Raw genomic sequence first — 20,372 nt, forward strand, 5'->3', positions numbered from 1 at the left:
TGATGAAAGAGGAAGAAGGGCTTGCTCCTTTTTGCTTCTTTTTCCTGTCAGCGTCACTACAGCAATGGTTCTTCACCCTGGCAGTGGCACTTGGTTCCACACTACCACAGTCAATCTCATTGTCACTCAAATACCAGCACCAGGCAGCCAGAATTTCCCTCTGAAAAATCTATTCCTGGCCGGGCACGGTGGCTCACGCCTGTAATCCCAGCACTTTGGGAGACCGAGGCAGGCGAATCATGAGGTCAAGAGATCGAGACCAGCCTGGCCAACATGGCGAAACCCCGTCTCTACCACAAATACAAAAATTAGCCAGGCATGTTGGCGGGCGCCTGTAATCCTAGCTACTCGAGAGGCTGAGGCAGGAGAATTGCTTGAACCTGGGAGGCGGAGGTTGCAGCGAGCAGAGATCGCACCACTGCACTCCAGCCTGGTGACAGAGCGAGATTCCGTCTCAAAAAAAACAAAAAGTCTATTCCCAGCTCTGTGAGGTTCATTCTGAGTTCAAGGCTCCAGTATCAGCCAAGAAAGGGCTCCTCCCTAAGTTAAATTCCACATCTTTGGACTCTCTCCAAGTTAAAATTTGAATAATCCTAATGCTTTCCCTTTTTCACCACCAGCCATAGAGATGGTCACTGCATCTTCCAGTTACTACCTGTGCAATATGTCAGTATCCCCTCTTTGCCCTTCCAGTTCTCCAGTACGTGTTTTTAAATACTTTCTATTAGATCTCCTTGTTATAAGTAGGTTTCTCCTGTCTCCTGACTAGGAAGAATTGGTACCAGGACTGGTCCTATAAAAAAGACTCTCAAAGAGGGTATTTGTGGTTTGGTTTGAATTTAAATGCACTGCTGAGTTTTTTGCCAGTGGGAAGTGGCATGCTAGGAATTCATGGTGTGGAATACCGTATAATTAATCAAATTATCAATGACACACTTAATGAAGTAAGTGCTTTGGGGGATCAAGTGGCTGCTGCATTTGGCCATTACTGCAGTAATGATGACTACAAGGACTTGGAATGGTTGCATCCAAGTACACAAGAGCACCTATGGAAAGAAGATAACAAGCTCAGGTCTCTAAACTTTCAACTCAAGACATGCTCATAAGACCAGAGAGCTTCTCTGATTGCCCTAAAAGAATCTTATTTTGTGTAGCCTCAGGACCAACTAATAGAAAATTTAACCATGCCCAGCCAGACAAAATTTTAAATCAGCTACTCCAAATATGTTCCAAGAACTAAAAGAAACAGTCTAAAGAACTGAAAGTAAGATAATGATGTTTCACCAAACATAGAATAAGCATTAAAGAGAGAGAAATTGCAAAAAGAACCAAATAGAAATTGCCAGGTTGAGGCCGGGTGTGGTGGCTCACACCTGTAATTCCAGCACTTTGGAAGACCGAGGTGGGCAGATCATCTGAGGTCAGGAGTTCGAGACCAGCCTGGCCAACATGGCAAAACCCCATCTCTACTAAAAATACAAAAACTAGCCAGGTATGGTGGCAGGTGCCTATAATCCCAGTTACTCAGGAGGCTGAGGCAAGAGAATCAAACCTGGGAGGCGGAGGTTGCAATGAGCCAAGATCGCGCCAGTGCACTCCAGCTTGGGTGACAAGAGCGAGACTCTATTTCAAAAAAAAAAAAGAAAAGAAATTTCCAGGTTGAAAATTGCAGTAACTAAAATAATTCACTGCAGGGGCTCAACATCAGATTTTAAGCTGGCAGAAGAGAGAATTGGTTAATGAGAAGCTATATCAATTGAGATTATCCAGTCTGATGAATAGAAAGATAAAAGAATGAAGAAAGATGAGAGTCTCAGAGACCTGTGGAACACCATTAAGGATACAAACATTCACATTTGAAGTCTCGGAAGGAGAGAGAGTAATGGGCAGAAAGAATACTAGAAGAAATAATAGTTAAAACTTCCTAAATTTGATGAAAAACATTAACGTGCACACCTAAGAAGATAAACCAACTCAAGCAGGATAAATTCAAAGAGGTCCACACCTATGTTCCATTATAATCAAAAAGTCAAAAACCAAACACAAAGGGAAACTCATGAAAGCAGCAATAGAGAAGTGACTCATCATGTACAAGGGATCCTCAATAATATTTAAAGCTGGTTTATCATCAGAAATGATGGAGGCCAGAAAGCAATGAATGGGATGATATATTCAAAATGCTGAAAGAAACAGAATGCCAAACAAGAATTCTATATCCTGCAAGGCCGGGCGCAGTGGCTCATGCCTGTAATCCCAGCACTTTGGGAGGCCGAGGCGGGCTGATCACGAGGTCAGGAGATTGAGACCATCCTGGCTAACACGGTGAAACCCCATCTCTACTGAAAAAAAATACAAAAATTAGCCAGGTGTAGTGGCGGGTGCCTGTAGTCCCAGCTACTTGGGAGGCTGAGGCAGGAGAACGGCATGAACCTGGGAGGCAGAGCTTGCAGTGAGCCGAGATCGCACCACTGCACTCTAGCCTGGGTGACAGAGCAAGACTCCATCTCAAAAAAAAAAAAAAAAAAAATTCTATATCCTGCAAACCTGTATTTCAAACATGAAAATAATAAAGACATTCCTACTCAAACAAAAAAAACTATAAATTTGTCACTAACAGATACTGTCTTAGTCCATTCCTGCTGCTATAACAAAATGCCTTAGACTTAGTAACTTAATACACAACAGAAATTTGTTGCTCGCAGTTCTGGAGGCTAGGAATTCCATGATCAAGATGCCAGCCAGCAGATCCAGTCTCTGCTGAGAGAGCATTGTCATGGACGGTACTTCGTATATGTTCTCACTTAGTGGAAGTGGCAAAAATGGTCACTTATGACTCTTCTAAGGGCCTTAATCCCATTCATGAGGGTGAAATCCTCATGACTTAATCACTTCCCAAAAGGCCCCACAATTTAGTGATGGGCAGTTAAGATTTCAACATATGACTTTGGGGAAACCATCATTTGAAATTGTTCTGCCCTCAAGGCCCTGGCATTCTGGGCCTGTGATAGGCAGGGTAGCCCCTGAAGACCACTGAAATGTCTAGGATCAATCTTCCACTGTTTTGATGAATGGCACCTGGCTTCCTCTAAGCCATACTAATTTTCTTATCACATGGCTGCTTTGGCCATATCCTTGATGTTGTCTCCTAAACATACTTTTTCATTTTTATAACTTGGCTGGCTGAGAATTTCCCAAATCTTTAACTTCTGCTTCCTTTTTTATTACAAATTCCATCTTTAGGACAAATGGTGCACTCTTGTAATCCCGGGTACTTGGGAATCTAGGGCAGGAAAATTGCTTGAGCTCAGGAGTTCAAGACCAGCCTGGACAACATAGAAAGACCCCATTTCTTAAAAAAATAGCCAGGTATGGTGGTATGCACCTGTAGTCCCAGCTACTCAGGAGGACAAGGCTGTGAGATTGCTTGATCTTAGGAGTTTGAGGCTGCAGTCACTTATGATTGCACCACTGTACTCCAGCCTGGGTAACAGCAAGACTCTGTCTCAAAAGAAAAAAAAAAAGGGCCAGGCACAGTGGCTCATGCCTGTAATCCCCACACTTTGGGAGGCCGAGGCAGGTGGATCACGAGGTCAAGAGATCAAGACCATCCTGGCTAACACGGTGAAACCCCGTCTCTACTAAAAAACACAAAAAATTAGCTGGGGGTGGTGGCAGGCACCTGTAGTCCCAGCTATTCAGGAGGCTGAGAAGGGGAATAGCATGAACCTGGGAGGCGGAGCTTGCAGTGAGCCAAGATCATGCCACTGCACTCCAGCCTGGGCGACAGAGTGAGACTCCGTCTCAAAAAAAAAAAGAGGGAAATTATATAACTTTAAAAATCTATCTTTGTTTCTCTCTTCTCACATTTTACTATAATCAGTCAAGAGAGCCATACTGCACCCTCAACCTTGGCTTACATATTTTGCCTGCCAAGTATTCTATTTAATTACTTATACATTCTGTCTTCTGGGCCAGGTGCAATGGCACACACATGTAATCCCAGCACTTTGAGAGGCTGAGACAGGTGGATCTCTTCAGCCCAGGAGTTTGAGACCAGCCTGGGCAACATGGTGAAACCTTGTCTCTACAAACAATACAAAAATTAGCTGAGCATGCCATGCACTCCAGCCTGGATGACAGAGTGAGACTCTGTCTCAAAAAAATAAAATTAAAAAAAAAAAGTTCTATTTTCCGCAAAACACTAGGACATAAACACAATTCAGTCAAGCCCTTTACCACTTTATAAAAAGGATGGCCTTTCCTCCAGTTTCCAAAAGCATGTTCCTCATTTCTATATGAACCTCATCAGAATAGCCTTTATTGTCCATGTTTGTACCACTTAGGTAATCTCTAGGAAGATTGAGGATTTCCTCATGGCACTCCTCTTCTTCTGAGCCCTCACTAGAATTGTCCTTAGCACTCCATTCACAGCAAGGTAGCCTTTTTCTAGCATGCACTTTAAAACTCTTCCAACTCAAGATGTGCTCGTTGCTCAATCCTAAAGCCACTTCCAAATTTTTATTTGTTTTGTTTTGTTTTGTTTTGAAATGAAATCTCACTTTGTTGCCCAGGCTGGAGTGCAGTGGGGTGATCTCAGCTCACTGCAACCTCCATCTCCCGGGTTCAAGCAATTCTCCTGCCTCAGCCTCCCCAGTACCTGGGACTACAGGAACCCTCCACCAAGCCCAGCTAATTTTTGTATTTTTAGTAGAGATGGGGTTTGACCCTGTTGGTCAGGCTGGTCTTGAACTCCTGACCTCAAGCAATCCACCTGCCTCAGCCTCCCAAAGTGCTGGGATTACAGGCATGAGCCACCATACCTGGCCCACATTTTTAGATATTTGTTATAGAAACACCCCACTTCTGGTACCAATTTTTGTCTTCGTGCATTCATGATGCTATAACAAAATATCTTAGACCAAGAAATGTATAAACAACAGAAATGTATTGCTCACAGTTCTGGAGGTTGGAAAGTCTGAGATCAAGGCACCAGCAGATTTGATGTCTAGTGAGGGACTATTCCTCATGGAAGTCACCTTCTATGTGTCCTCAAATGGCAGAATAAGCGAACACACTTCTTTCAGCCTCTTTTATAAGACACTAATCCTATATAGGAGGGTGGAACCTTCATGACTTAGTCAATTCACGAAAGGTCCCAAATCTTTTATTTTCCTTTTTTTTTTTTTTTTTTTTTTTTGAGATGGAGTCTCACACTACCGTTTGGGCTGGAGTGCAGTGGCATGATCTCAGCTCGCTGCAATCTCTGCCTCTCAGGTTCAAGTGATTCTTGTGCCTCAGCCTCCCAAGTAGCTGGGATTACAGGTGCCTGCAACCACGCCTGGCTAATTTTTTGTATTTTTAGTAGAGATGGGGTTTCACTATGTTGGACAGGCTGGTCTCGAATGCTTAACCTCGTGATCCACCCACCTCGGCCTCCCAAAGTGCTGGGATTACAGGCATGAGCCACAACGCCTGGCCTAGGTCCCAATTCTTCATACCATCACTCCAGTAGTCAAGATTACAACATATGAACTTGTGGGGAACACATTCAGACTATAGCAAATACAAAAGAGAGTCTTTCAGGCTGAAACAAAAGGATACAACTCAAATCCAGTAGACAGTAACTCAAATTTACATGAGGAATTATTTTTTGTTCATAATTTTTCTTTTATGTGATTAAAAAGATAACACATATGCCAATTAAATTATTAAACAGTTTTGATGGGCTTATAATGTGTAAAGTTGTAATTTGTGTGACAATAATAGCACAAAGTAGCAGGGAGGGAGCAGGGCTATATAAGAAGTTTTTGCATATTGAGATTAGGCTAGCATTATTTCATATATACTAGATTGTTATAAATTAAGATGCTAAAGGTAATACTATGACAACTGCTAAGAAAATCATTCAAAAAAGTACAGAACTAAAATGGCACCCTAAAAAATATCTAACATAAAAGAAGACATAATGAAACACAAAAGATGTATAAAAAACAAATAGCAAAAATGTATTAAACAGAGGAAGGAGACAGAGCAAGATGACCAAATAGAAGGCGCCACTGATCATCCTCCCTGCAGGAACACCAAATTTGGCAACTATCTACACAAAAAAGCACCTTCCTAAGAACCAAAAATCAGGTGAGTGATCATAGTATCTGGTTTTAACTTCAAATTATTGCTGGAAGAGGCACTGAAGAGAGTAGGAAAGACGGTCTTGAATTGCTGACACCACCCCACCCCCATCCCCCAGTAGTGGCCACATGCCACTGGCCCAGGGTGTGCAGAGATAATCTGTGAACTTGGGGGAGAGAGGGCGCAGAGTTTGTGGGACTTTATATTGGAACTCAGTGATGCCAACACCGGGCAAAACTCAGCCAATGCCCATAGAGAAAGCATTTAGAACAGCTCTAGCCAGCCAGGCATGGTGGCTCACGCCTGTACTCCCAGCATTTTGGGAGGCCGAGGCAGGTGGGTTGCCTGAGGTCAGGAGTTCGAGACCAGGGGAAGACGAGGCCATATCTCAGTCTGTCTCAGTGGGGGGAAAACTTGGACAATACCCAGGCTTTCTTGGGCAGAGGTCCCTGCAGCTTTCCGCAGTGCATTGTGCCCCTGGTTTATTGAGAATGGAGAATGGCGATGACTTTTACCAAGCATACTGCCTATAAACATATTATTAACAAGGCACATCCTGCACAGCCCTAGATCCCTTAAACCTTGATTCCATACAGCACATGTTTCTGTGAGCACAGGGTTGGGGCTAAAGTTACAGATTAACAGCATCTCAAGGCAAAACAATTTTTCTTTTTCTTTTCTTTTTCTTTTTCTTTTTTTTTTTGAGACGGATTCTCGCTGTGTCCCCCAGGCTAGAGTGCAGTGGCGTGATCTTGGCTCACCCAGCACTTTGGGAGGCCAAGGCGGGTGAATCATGAGGTCAAGAGATTGAGACCAGCCTGGCCAACATGGTGAAACCCTGTCTCTACTAAAAATACAAAAATTAGCTGGGTGTGGTGGTGGGCGTCTGTATTCCCAGCTACTTGGGAGGCTGAGGCAGGAGAATCGCTTGAACCCAGGAGGTGGAGGTTGCAGTGAGCCATGATCACGCCATTGCACTCCAGCCTGGGTGACAAGAGTGAGACTCTGCCTCAAAAAAAAAAAAAAAAAAAAAAAAAGAACAGCCCTAGCCAGAGGGGAATTGCCCATCCCAACAGTCAGAACTTGAGTTTCAGCCAACCTCACCACCATGGGCTACAGTACTCTGGGGTCCGAAATAAACTTGAAAGCCTATCTTGGCCACAAGGACTGCAATTCCTAGGCAAGTTCTAGTGCTGTGCTCGGTTCAGGGCCAGTGGACTTGGGGGGCCATGCAACCCAGTGGGATACCAACCAGGGCAGCCAAAATATTGCTTGCCTCATCCAACCCCTAACACCAGGTAGTGCAACTCACAGCTCCAGAGGAGACTCCTTCCTTCCACTTGAGAGGAAAGGGAAGAGTAAAGAGGACTTCGTTTTGCAGCTTGGATACCAGCTCAGCCACAGTAAGATAAGGCACCAGGCAGAGCCATGAAGTCCCCATACCAGGCCCTAGCTCCTGGATGACATTGCTAGACACACCCTGAGCCTGAAGGGAACCTATTGCCTTGAAAGGAAGAACCCAGTTCTCGCAGGAATTATCACCTGCTGACTAATGAGCCCTTAGGCCCTAAATAATCAGCAGTGGTAATCAGGTAATACCTGCCAGCCTTGGGTGAGATGCTGCGACTGATGACTTCAGGTGTGACCCAGCATATTCACAGCTGTGGTGGCTATGAGGAGAGACTCTTGCTTGAGCAATACAGAGGGAAAAATAAAGGGAACTTCGTGTTGCAAATTAGGTACCAGCTTGGGCATAGTGGGGAAGAGTAGCAAGTGAGTTATTGGGGTTCCCAATTCCAGGCCTTAGCTCTTGGACGGCATTTCTAGACCTACCCTGAGACAGAGGGGAGCCCACTACCCTGAAGGGTGAGTCCCAAGCCTGGTAACATTCACCAGAAGCTTACTGAAGAGCCCTTGGGCCTTAAGTAAACATTGGTGGTACACTGGCAGTGCTCCCCATGGGCCTTTGTGTAGGGAAAAGAAAGAGATCAGACTGTTACTGTGTCTATATAGAAAAGGAAGACACAAGAAACTCCATTTTGATCTGTACTAAGAAAAATTGTTGGGCCGGGCGCTGTGGCTCACGCCTGTAATCCCAGCACTTTGGAAGGCCGAGATGGGCGGATCACGAGGTCGGGAGATCGAGACCATCCTGGCTAACATGGTGAAACCCCGTCTCCACTAAAAATACAAAAAAATTAGCCAGGCGTGGTGGCGGGCGCCTGTAGTCCCAGCTACTCGGGAGGCTGAGGCAGGAGAATGGCGTGAACCCAGGAGGCGGAGCTTGCAGTGAGCCGAGATTGTGCCACTGCACTCCAGCCTGGGTGACAGAGCGAGACTCCTCAAAAAAACAAAAGTCTTAAAAAGTCTCAAAAAAAAAAAACCAAGTCTTAAAACATTCAAAAATTGGTATATACATGAGTGGAAAAAAGTTAATAGATACAGAATAGAGCACAAGCAGGATCTTAAAAAATGGTTTAAAAAGCCAGGCACAGTGGCTCATGCCTGTAATCCCAGCACTTTGGGAGGCTGAGGCGGGTAGATCAACTGAGGTCAGGAGTTTGAGACCAGCCTGACCAACATGGTGAAACCCCCATCTCTACTAAAAACACAAAAATTAGGCTGGGCGCGGTGGCTCACGCCTGTAATCCCAGCACTTTGGGAGGCCGAGGTGGGCAGATCACAAGGTCAGGAGATCAAGACCATCCTGGCCAACATGGTGAAACCCCATCTCTACTAAAAATACAAAAATTAGCTGGGTGTGCTGGCACATGCCTGTAATCCCAGCTGCTCAGGAGGCTGAGGCAGGAGAATCATTTGAACCAGGGAGTCGGAGGTTGCAGTGAGCCAAGATCGTGCCACTGTACTCCAGCCTGGTGACAGAGCGAGACCCCACCTCAAAAAAAAAAAAAAAAAAAATTAGCTGGACGTGATGGTGGGCGCCTATAATCCCAGCTACTTCAGAGGCTGAGGCAGAAGAATCGCTAGAACCTGGGAGGCGGAGGTTGCAGTGAGCCAATATCGCACCATTGCACTCCAGCCTGCAGGACAGAGCGAGACTCCATCTCAAAAAAAAAAAGAAAAAGGTAAAAAAGAAAACAAAAAAGTGAAAAAAAGCGAGAAAAAAAAACATGCAAAAAATTGAAATGATATCATGTATTTTCTGTGATCACAATGTAATAAAACTAGAAATCAAAACAAGAGAAATTGGCTGGGTGTGTTGGTTCACATCTGTAATCCCAGCACTTTGGGAGGCCGAGGCGGGCAGAGCACTTGAGATCAGGAGTTTGAGACCAGCCTGGCCAAGATGGTGAAACCCCGTTTCTACTAAAAATACAAAAATTAGCTGTGCATGGTGGTGGGCGTCCATAATCCCAGCTACTCGGGAGGCCAAGGCAGACTGCTTGAACCCAAGAGGCGGAGGTCACACTGAGCCAAGATTGCACCACTGCACTCCAGCCTGGACAACAGAGCGAGACTCTGTCTCAAAAACAGAAAGAAAAAGGTCAGGCGCAGCGGCTCATGCCTGTAATCCCAGTACTTTAGGAAACCAAGGTGGGCGGATTACTTGAGGTCAGGAGTTTGAGACCAGCCTGGCCAACATGGTGAAACCCCATCTCAACTTATAAAATACAAAAATTAGCTTGGCATAATGGAGTGCGCCTGTAATCCCAACTACTCCAGAGGCTGAGGCAGGAAGACAGGAGAATCACTTAAACCCAGGAGGTAGAGGTTGCAGTGAGCTGAGATCGTGGCATTGCACTCCAGCCTAGGCAACAGAGTGATTGAGACTCCAGCTCAAAAAAGAAAAACCAAGAAGAAGAAGAAGAAGAGAAACTTCAAATTATGATACATCTTAAAGAATTAGGTGCAGTGGGCCAGGCGCGGTGGCTCATGCCTGTAATCCCAGCACTCTGGGAGGCCGAGGTGGGCGGATCACGAGGTCAGGATATTGAGACCATCCCGGCTAATGCGGTGAAACCCCGTCTCCACTAAAAATACAAAAAAATTAGCTGGGTGTGGTGGCGGGCGCCTGTAGTGCCATCTACTCAGGAGGCTGAGGCAGGAGAATGGCGTGAACCCAGGAGGCAGAGCTTGCAGTGAGCCGAGATTGCGCCACTGCACTCCAGCCTGGGCGACAGAGCGAGACTCTGTCTCAGAGAAAAAAAAGAAAAAAAGAATTAGGTGCAGTGGTTCATGCCTGTAATCCCAGCACTTTGCGAGGCTGACACGGGCAGATCACTTGAGGCCAGTAGTTTGAGACCAGCCTGGCCAACTTGGTGAAACCCCATCTCTACAAAAACTACAAATATGAGCCCAGCGTGGTGGCACATGCCTTTTGTCCTAGCTCCTTGGGAGGCTGAGGTGAGAGGATCACTTGAGCCCAGGAAGGGGAGGTTGCAGTGAGCCAAGATGGTGCTACTGCACTCCAGCCTGGGTGATAGACTCTCAAACAAACAAACAAAGATTAGAAAAGCAAGACCAAACCAAACCCAAAATTAGTAGAAGAAAAAAAATAATAAAGATCAGAGCAGAAAGAAATGAAATTGAAATGAAGAAAACAATACCAAAGATCAATGAAACAAAAAGTTGTTTGGGAAAGTTAAAAAAAATTGACAAACCTTTAGCCAGACTAAGAAAAAAGAAGGAAAATCCAAATAAATAAAATCAGAGATGAAAAAGGAGAAATTAGAATTAATAGTGCAGAAATTCAAAGGATGATTAGGGGCTACCGTGAGCAACTACATGCCAGTAAATTGGAAAACCTAGAAGAAATGGATAAATTTCTAGACACATCCAACCTACCAAGACTGAACCATGAAGAAATACAAAATCTGAACAGACCAATAACAAGTAATGAGATCAAAGCCATAATAAAAGAGTCTCCTAACAAAGAAAAGCCCAGGACCCAATGGCTTTATTTATGAATTTTACCAAATATTTACAGAAGAACTAATACCAATCCTACTCAAACTATTCCAACAAATAAAGGCAGAGGGAATATTTCCAAACTCATTCTATTAAGTTGGTGCAAAAGTAATTGCAGTTTTAGACCCTGAATTTTAAATCATTATAACTAGGCTCAAACACATCTTTATTAATCAAAATAGGAACCATTACAATCAACACATTTTGCCAATGAGAAATAAGTTTGTTTATTCCTGTAATGTAAAAATCCATGTTTTGGTATTTGACAAACTCTTGGAAAGCATTTTCTGTGTCCTGCTGGTTGTGGAAGTATTTTCCCTGCAAAAAGTTGTTGAGATGTTTGCAGAAGTGACAGTCAGTTGGCGAGAGGCCAGGTGAATATGGCAAATGAGGCAAAACTTCGTAGCCCAATTCATTCAACTTTTGAAGTGTTGGTGGTGAGACGTGCGGTGAGGCATTGTCGTGGAGAACTGGGTCCTTTCTGTTGACCAATGCCAACTGCAGGCATTGCATTCTCAGAGCAACTCATTGATTTGCTGAGCATTCTTCTCAGATGTAATGGTTTTGCTGGGTGGGATTCAAAAAGCTGTAGTGGATCAGAGCAGCAGCAGACCACCAAACAGTGACCATGACCTTTTTTTTTTTGGTGCAAGTTTGGCTTTAGGAAGTGCTTTGGAGCTTCTTGTCAGTCCAACCACTGAGCTGGTTGTTGCCAGTTGTCATATAAAATCCACTTTTAATCACACATCACAATCCAATTGAGAAATGATTCATTGTTGTTGAGTAGAATAAGAAAAGACAACACTTCAAAACGGTGATTTTTTAGATTTTTGGTCAGCTCATGAGGCACCCACTTACTGAGTTTTTTCACCTTTCCAATTGGCTTCAAATACCGAATGACCAAAGAATGGTCGATGTCGAGTTCTTCGGCAACTTCTCGTGTAGTTGTAAGAGGATCAGCTTCAGTGATTGCTCTCAATTGGTCGTTGTTAACTCCCCATGGCTGGCCACTATGCTCCTCATCTTCAGGGCTCTCATCTCCTTTGCAAAACTTCTTGAACCACTACTGCACTGTATGTTCGTTAGCCGTTCCTGGGCCAAATGCGTTGTCGACGTTACAAGTTGTCTCCACTGCTTTATAACCCATTTTGAACCTGCAAGGTGTGGCAGACAGCCCAGGACAACGAGAGGGACTGCAACATCACGGATGGTGACTACTACAAGGGGGACATCAACAGGCAAGATCCTGGCCTGCAGGTACCATGTGTCTGTGGCATTGCCGAGGCTGGCGAGCTCCAAGAGCAGCTCAGGGCACTGCGCAGCAGGCATGAGGCCCGCGAGACCCAGCACGCTGAGGAGAGGGCCTATACAAGGCCAAAGTCCAGGCGCTCACCGCGGAGGTCTCCCTGCTGGAGAAGGCCAGCTGCCAGCGCTGGCCCAGCTGGAGAAGTTGCTGAAAGTGAGCAACATTGCCGGTGAGACGCAGGGCCAGCCTGAGTGTGGCCCAGGATGAGCTGGTGATCTTCAGTGAGGAGCTGGCCAACCTCTACCATCACGTGTGCATGTGAAACAACTGGAGGCCCAGCTCTGTCATGGGGGACTACTACCTGAGGGCCAGGGCGGGGCCAGCTGCACCAGCCCCACGGGCAACTCCTCCATCCTCCTACCCAGGGGGCAGCTGGCTACAGAGGCAGGCCAAGCACACAGCAGGACCAGAGACGTCAGCCCTTCACGTAGCCCCTCGCTGCCATCACCCCTGGGTGACCCATGCTGGGAGCCCATGAATATCTACCACCTGATTCGTATCATCCGCCACCAGATCAAGCACCTGCAGGCAGCTGTGAACCACATAATGGAGGTGTTGTGGCAGCGCATCACCTCGCAAGAGCTGGGCCCAACCACGGACAAGTTCAAGGAGGCTCTCGTGAAAAAGATCCTCAAGTTGAAGTCACTGCTCAGCACCAAGTGGGAGCAGCTCACCACGCTGCGCACTGTGCTGCAGGCCAGCCAGCAGGCAGCCAAGGTGGCCCTCTCCAAGCTGAAGGGCAAGTAGGAGAAGAAGAAGACCATGGTTACCAAGACCAGGATGAAGCTCTGCAATGAGCTCCAGGTGCTCGCCTCTGAGGAGGACGTGGCCACCTTCTCCTCACGGTGCACCAGTTTGCCACCAGGTGAAATGAGTACATCACAGCTGGAGGAGACGCAGCAGCAGCTGTCAGCTGCGGAGGATGAGAAGGCACTGAACTCACTGCTGTGCATGGTCATCCTGCAGAAGCTGGCACTGACCCAGTGGCTGCAGCTGCTCAAGCTGGACCACACAGACCTGGTGTGACCCCACCAAAGCTGCCCCCAAGGCCAAGCTGGCCACCCCAAGCTTATGTTATGCCTGCGCCTGCGCCAGTGACAGGGCCAAGGGCACTGGGCTGACCAACCAGGTGTTCCACATTATAGGTGTAAGCCACCTTGCCTGGCCCATTCCCCGAGTTTTTAATGGGAGGGAAAAAAAGCTTTAATGTTGGCCAGAGTGATGGCTCATGCCTGTAATCCCAACACTTTGTAAGGCCGAGGCAGGAGGATGGCTTGAGCTCAGGAGTTGGAGACCAGCCTGGGCAACATAGCGAGACTGAGACCGTATCTCTACAAAAAAGTAGCGGGACATGGTGGCATGCACCCGTGGTCCCAGCTTCTTGGGAGGCTGAGGTGGGAGGATCACTTGAGCCCTGCAAATCAAGATTGCAGTGAGTCATCAACACGCCACTGCACTCAGCCTGGGCAATAGAGTAAAAAAAAAGCTTTAATGTTGAGCATGTCGAAAGCTGCTGCGTGGAAAGGCCTCTGTACAGGCTGAAGATCCTTCCCTGGCTGCCAGGCTTGCCAAGAGCCCTCTAGAAATGCGGGGCTCTCTGTTACATGGGGCTCTTTGTTACAATGTTCTTTTTTTTATCTGATCAACATGTGCACTTTTGATATTTTGATACTATATTTGCTTCCTTAATTCCTCATGCACTGACAGTCTCAGATGCTGTGGTCTATGCTCGTGGGCCTGTCGCTGCCTGCCCAGCTCCCTCTGTGTTGGTCTGGTGTCAGCACTAGGCAGAGCTGTGTGCTCTTAGCATGTAGCTCTAGACTGTGGAGATTAGGGCTTTGACCAGAGAATTCACCAGAGAAGGCATCTAGGCCTGAGTTTTTCTTTGTGCAAAATTTTTGTATTACAAATTCAATTTCTTGTTATAGGTCTATTCAAATTTTCTATTTTTTTATTTTTATTTTTTATTTTACTTATTATTATTATTTTGAGGTGGCGTGTCACTCTGTTGCCCAGGATGGAGTGCAATGGCGCAGTCTTGGCTCACTGCAACCTCCACCTCCCAGGTTCAAGTAATTCTCCTGCCTCAGCCTCCCAAGTAGCTGGGATTACAGACATGCACAATGACACCATTCTAATTTTTGTATTTTTAGTAGAGACTGGCTGGTCTTGAACTCTTGACCTCAGGTGATCCGCCTGCCTCGGCCTCTCAAAGTGCTGGGACTACAGGCGTGAGCCACTGCACCCAGGCTTTTTTTTTTTTTTTTTTTTTGTGAGATGAAGTCTCACTCTGTCACCCAGGCTGGAGTACAGTAGTGCAATCTCGGCTCACTGCAACCCACACCTCCCAGGTTCAAGCAATTCTTGTGTCTCAGCCTCCCGAGTAGCTGGGATTACAGGTGTGTGCCACCACGCCTGACTAATTTGTTGTATTTTTAGTAGAGACGGGGTTTCGCCATGTTGGCCAGGCTGGTCTCAAATTCCTGACCTCATGTGATCAGCCCACCTCAGCCTCCCAAAGGTGGGATTACGGATGTGAGCCACCATGCCCAGCCAGATTTCTTATTTATTTTTGAATCAATGATTGATGAGAAGCAATTGGCATTGGGTCAGAATTATAAATGAAAAAAAAATTTTTTTTTTTTTTTGGAGACAGAGTCTCGCTCTGTTGCCCAGGCTGGAGTATAGTGGGATGATCTCGGCTCGCTGCAGCCTCCGCCTCCTGGGTTCAAGCTATTCTCATGCCTCAGCCTCCCAAGTAGCTGGGACTATAGGCACCCGCCACCACGCCTGGCTAATAGGGTTTCACCATGTTTCCCAGGCTGGTCTTGAACTCCTGAGCTCAGGCATTCCACCCACCTCAGTCTCCCAAAGTGCTAGGATTATAGGTGTGAGCCACCATGCCTGGCCAAAATGAATATATTTTTTGATTCAGCTGTTCCAGTCCCAAGAACTTATTTCAGTTATATGTTGCTATATGCTAAAGTTCAGTGGCATAAAACAATAACCATGTTATTATGCTCACAGATTCTGTGGTTCAATAAGGGAAGTAACTCAAATGACAGAGGCTTGGAGTCACTAGCATCTGACTTGAGATGACTTGAAGATCAGGGCTTTCCAAAGGTTACTTACATGTAGTCTTTCTATGTGATAGGCTTCTCATAGCATGGTGACTGGATTCTAAAAGGTAGCCCTCCAACAGGGAGCTGCCAGAGAGCAGGTGTTCTATGAAGACCAGATGGAAGTTGCATGACCTTTTATGACCTAGAATGATGTCTCCCATAGTCCATTATCTGAAGCAGTTACTAGTTCCAAAGAGCATGTGAAGTGGGAGATATTGTTGCAGACATTTCTGGAAAATACAATCTGTCAGACTTTTTACACGAATACTTGTATTTGTTAAGTGTAAAAAGGGGGGCAGAACAATAATTACAGCAATCTCATTCGCAGAGTTTTACAGTGTGTACATATGGGCAGGTGCAAATGCATAGAGAGAGAACCAGAAAGTAATGGGATTTTCTTTTTTCTTTTTTGAGACCGAGTTTTGCTCTTGTTGCCCAGGCTGGAGTGCAATGGTGCGATCTCAGCTCACTGCAACCTCTACCTCCTGTGTGCGAGCAAGGGAAGAAAGAAAGAGGGAGAGAGGGAGGGAGGGAGAGAAGGAAGGAAGGAAGGAAGGAAGGAAGGAAGGAAAGAAGGAAGGAAGGGAAAAGAGATGAAAGAAAGAAAGAGAGAAGGAAAGAAAGAAAGAGAGAGAAAGAAAGAAACAGAGAGAAAGAAAGAAAGAAGGAAGGAAAGAGAAAAGAAAACAGAAAAGAAAGGAAAAGGAGTATGAGGAAATGTATGGGCATTGTGGAGATGTTCTTTCTTTTCTTCTTTTTAATCAGCCATATGCTAAGAAAATGTTGTAACTGAATATTGGTTGTGGTGGTGGCTACGTGTTCATCTGTCAAAATATTGTACCATGCGCTTAAGATGGGTAAACTTATTGTATGTAAATTACACCTAAAGAAGGCTGATTTTAAAATTATCAAAATATCAATGTTGAAAACATCAGTTCTCAAGAAATAATATAAGCTATGGATGCCTTCAAATTCCCAAGAAAAGAAAAATTTAAGGCAACATGTATATAAGTATGAATCTACACAATGCCATTAATTAAGGTCCAGGGATTAGAAACACAGGGGTTTGACCCAGGAAGGTGGTGAGTTAGGGAGAAAAAAAAAAAAAAAAGAAACACAGGGGTTTTCAGAGAGATGTGAGACACACAAGGAGAAATCTTCTAGAACCTACAATCCAAAGTGCTTTATGGTCGGGGGGTGGGTGAGCTTGAAAAAAAAAAAAAAGCTCTATGAAGGCGATGTAGTGGGAGTTATTCCATGGTTGGCATTTGCCAAATTTATAAACCTAGCAAGTAGAGTGAATTTCACAAGATTCAAGGAAACAAAGCTTATGGATGTAGATTTACGAATGTCTTAGTTGCCAATTGACATACAAAATGAAAAACCAGAGTCTTGCTATTTAGGATAAAACACCAAGTTTTTGTTTTTAGAGATGGGTTCCCACTATGTTACCTAAGCTGGACTCCAATTCTTGGGCTCAAGCGATCCTCCTGAGTAGCTAGGACTATAGGTGCAAGTCACTGTACCTGGCAAGAGTGAGTCGGGGGTCAAAAGCTTACAGCACCCCGTAGGAATCCCACCCAAGGACTAACCAGGCCTGAGCTTGCTTAGCTTCTGAGTTCAGGTGCATTCAGGGTGGTAGGGCTATAGACTGGTTTTGATTTGGTTGGTCTTTGTTAACAAAGCCCAAGGGACCCTTTTTATGCTCACTTTTCTTCCTTCAGTATTGTATGCCTGGGAATTCTGCTTCTAGCTATGGTAGGATCACTTATTCCAACAAACCCTCTCATTAAAAATAACTAGAAAACCTGGACAAAATGTAAAATACTTAAGTTAAAAAACCCCAAGCAGTTACCAAGGCAGTGATGACTTGAGGGGCTAAGATCCCTGAGAAAGGAAAAGGGTGGTCCAAAGGGGTCAACTCTTCAAAGTATTGGGAGAATTTACAAATGGCAGCTGAGAGCTGACTGGCTATAAATTGGAGGTTTGTAGTTCCCATGACTTCCTCTTTGGGTTCAGTAATTTGGTAGAAAAGCTCACAGGACTCAGGAAAGCAGTTTACTTCTGGATTACCAGTTTATTATAAAGGATACAACTCAAGAACAGCCAGGTGGAAGAGCTGCCTAGGGCAAGGTACCAGGGAGGTGCGTGGGCTTCCAGGCCATCTCCAGATTTCACCATGTTGCCCAGTCAGGTCTTGAATTCCCAGACTCAAGCAATCTGCCTGCCTTGGCATCCCAAAGTATTGAGATTACAGGTGTGAGCCACTACCCCCAGGTAAATTGCTTGAGCCCATGAATTCAACTCCTAAGTAGCTGGGACTACAGAAGCATGCCACCACACTTGACTATTTTTTAACTTTTTGCAGACAGCATCTCCCTATATTGCCCAAGCTGGTTTCGAACTCCTGGGCTCAAGCAATGTTTTGGGTTCCCAAAGTGTTGGGATTATAGGCATGAGTCACTGCATCTGGGCAGTGAACATTTTTTTGGAGATGGGGTCTCACTGTGTCACCCAGGCTGGAATGCGGTAGCATGGTCCCAGCTCACTGCAACCTCCGCCTCCCAGGCTCAAGCGATCCTCCCACCTCAGCCCCACAAAGTAGCTGAGACTACAGGTGCATGCCACCACACCCAGCTAATTTTTCTTTTTTCCTTTTTTTTTTTTTTTTTGAGACAGAGCTTTGCTCTTGTTTTCCAGGCTGGAGTGCAATGGCATGATCTCAGCTCACTGCAACCTCCACCTCCCAGATTCAAGCAATTCTCCTGCTTCAGTCTCCCGAGTAGCTGGGATTACAGGCATGTGCCACCACGCCTGGCTAATATTTTTTGTAGTTTTAGTAGAGACGGGGTATCTCCATGTTGGTCAGGCTGGTCTCGAACTCCAGCTAATTTTTCTATCTTTTGTAGAGATGGGGTTTCGCCATGTTGCCCAGGCTGGTCTTGAACTCCTGGACTTAAGCAATCAGTCTGCCTCAGCCTCCCAAAGTGCTGGGATTACAGGAAAGAGCCACTGCGCCCCACCCCAGTAAAAACTCTTAAGAGTAGGGGTGGGGGGAAGCAAAGAAGAGGATGTAGAGTCGACACGGGGGGGTATTGCAATTTTAAGTAATGCAGTCAGAGGATACTTCACTGAAACGAATAAACTCTTGAATGACGGGAGGGGAATGTGGATATCTAAGAGGATGGACTATACTTGGTGAGGCGATAGTGCTGCATGTGGGGGAAAAGTAGCCACGTGGTCAGGAAAGTGGAGTGGCACAGGCGATATTGTAGACCTTTTTAAAGGTGACTGTAAATACTTTGGTAAAACTGACATGGAAGTCATTGGAGGATTTTTTTTTCCATTTTCTCCCCAAAAGCAGGATCTGAAGCCATTGAAGATTTTTCCCCTTGTTTCTTTTTCTTTCAATAGTTTTGGGGGAACAGGTGGTTTTTGATTACATAGGTAAGTTATTTAGTGGTAATTTCTGAGATTTTGGTGCACCCCGTCATCCAAGCAGTGTGTACTATACCCAATGTAGTCTTTTATCCCTCACCTCCCTCCCACCCTTCCCCAAGTCCCAAAAGTCCATTATATTATTCTTATGCCTTTCCGTCCTCATAGCTTAGCTCCCACTTACAAATGAAAACATACAGTATTTGGTTATCCATTCCTGAGTTACTTTACTTAGAATAATGGTCTCCAGCTCCATCCAGGTTGCTGTGAATACCATATTTTGTTCCTTTTTATGGCTGAGTAGCATTCCCTGGTGTATACATACTTTTTTGTGTGACACAGCCCTCAGGAGGTCCTGAGAACATGTGCCTGATATACCACATTTTCTTTATCCACTCATTGGTTGATGGGCATTTAGGCTGGTTCCGTATTTTTGCAATTGCAAATCATGCTGCTGTACACATCTTTTTCATATAATGACTTCCTCTGGGTAGATACCCAGATTGCTGGATGAAATGGAGATTTTGACATGAGTGATATTTTTAACAGGCTTACTCTGGCTACTATGTTAATAGATTGGGGATAGGTAGGGTGGGTGAACTGACTGCCTTGATGGCCCAAATTCTCCACCTCTTTTGCCCTACAACCCTGCAGTACCATGATTCTGGATGGAGCTGTGTGACTTCTCTAACAAATGGGATGTTAGCAAATTTGCTCTGGACACCATTCCTGAGGAACAAGCCTCAAAGCCTGGAAGTAACTGCCTACCTTTTAAACCTAAGAAAATATAGGCCCTTAAGGTTTGGTTTGTCAATCCAATCTAACACATTTTAGTCAAACATGTAACTAATGTACTTTTGATTCTCATTGGTACAAATGATTACCCACACCACCACTTACAATGGCAATTTACATTAACACAAAATTTAGGATTCAGGCCAGGTGCCATGGCTGAGGCTTGTAATCCCAGCATCTGGGAGGACGAAGCGGGTGGATCACTTGAGGCCAGGAGTTCGAGACTGGCCTGGCCAACATGGTGAAAACCAGTCTCTACTAAAAAACACAAAAATCAGCCAGGCGTGGTGGCTGACATCTGTAATCCTGGCTACTCAGGAGGCTGAGGCTCAAGAATTGCTTGAACCTGGGAGGCAGATGTTGCAGTGAGCTGAGATCACGACACTGCACTCCAGCCTGAGCAATAGAGCAAGACTCTGTCTGCTTATAAATCTCTGAGGCCTAATTGCATTTTTTTTTTTTTTTTTTTTTGAGACAGTCTCATTCTATTACTCAGGCTGGAGTACAGTGGTGCCATCTGGACTCACTGCAAACTCCACCTCCCGGGTTCAAGCTATTCTCGAGCTTCAGCATCCCCACGTAGCTGGCATTACAGGTACTTGCCACCATGCCTGGCTAATTTTTTTTTAGTAGAGATGGGGTTTCACCATGTT

General features: G+C 45.4%; 1 pseudogene; it reads left to right on the forward strand.

Annotated features, from left to right (window-relative positions):
- The first annotated feature begins 11,972 nt into the window (after positions 1-11,972).
- Positions 11,973-13,571, forward strand: LOC100983098 (protein bicaudal D homolog 2-like; annotated as a pseudogene).
- Positions 13,572-20,372: the final 6,801 nt, after the last annotated feature.

Source organism: Pan paniscus, chromosome 13 (assembly GCF_029289425.2).
Source record: "Pan paniscus chromosome 13, NHGRI_mPanPan1-v2.0_pri, whole genome shotgun sequence".
In the NCBI taxonomy this organism is placed as follows: Eukaryota; Metazoa; Chordata; class Mammalia; order Primates; family Hominidae; genus Pan; species Pan paniscus.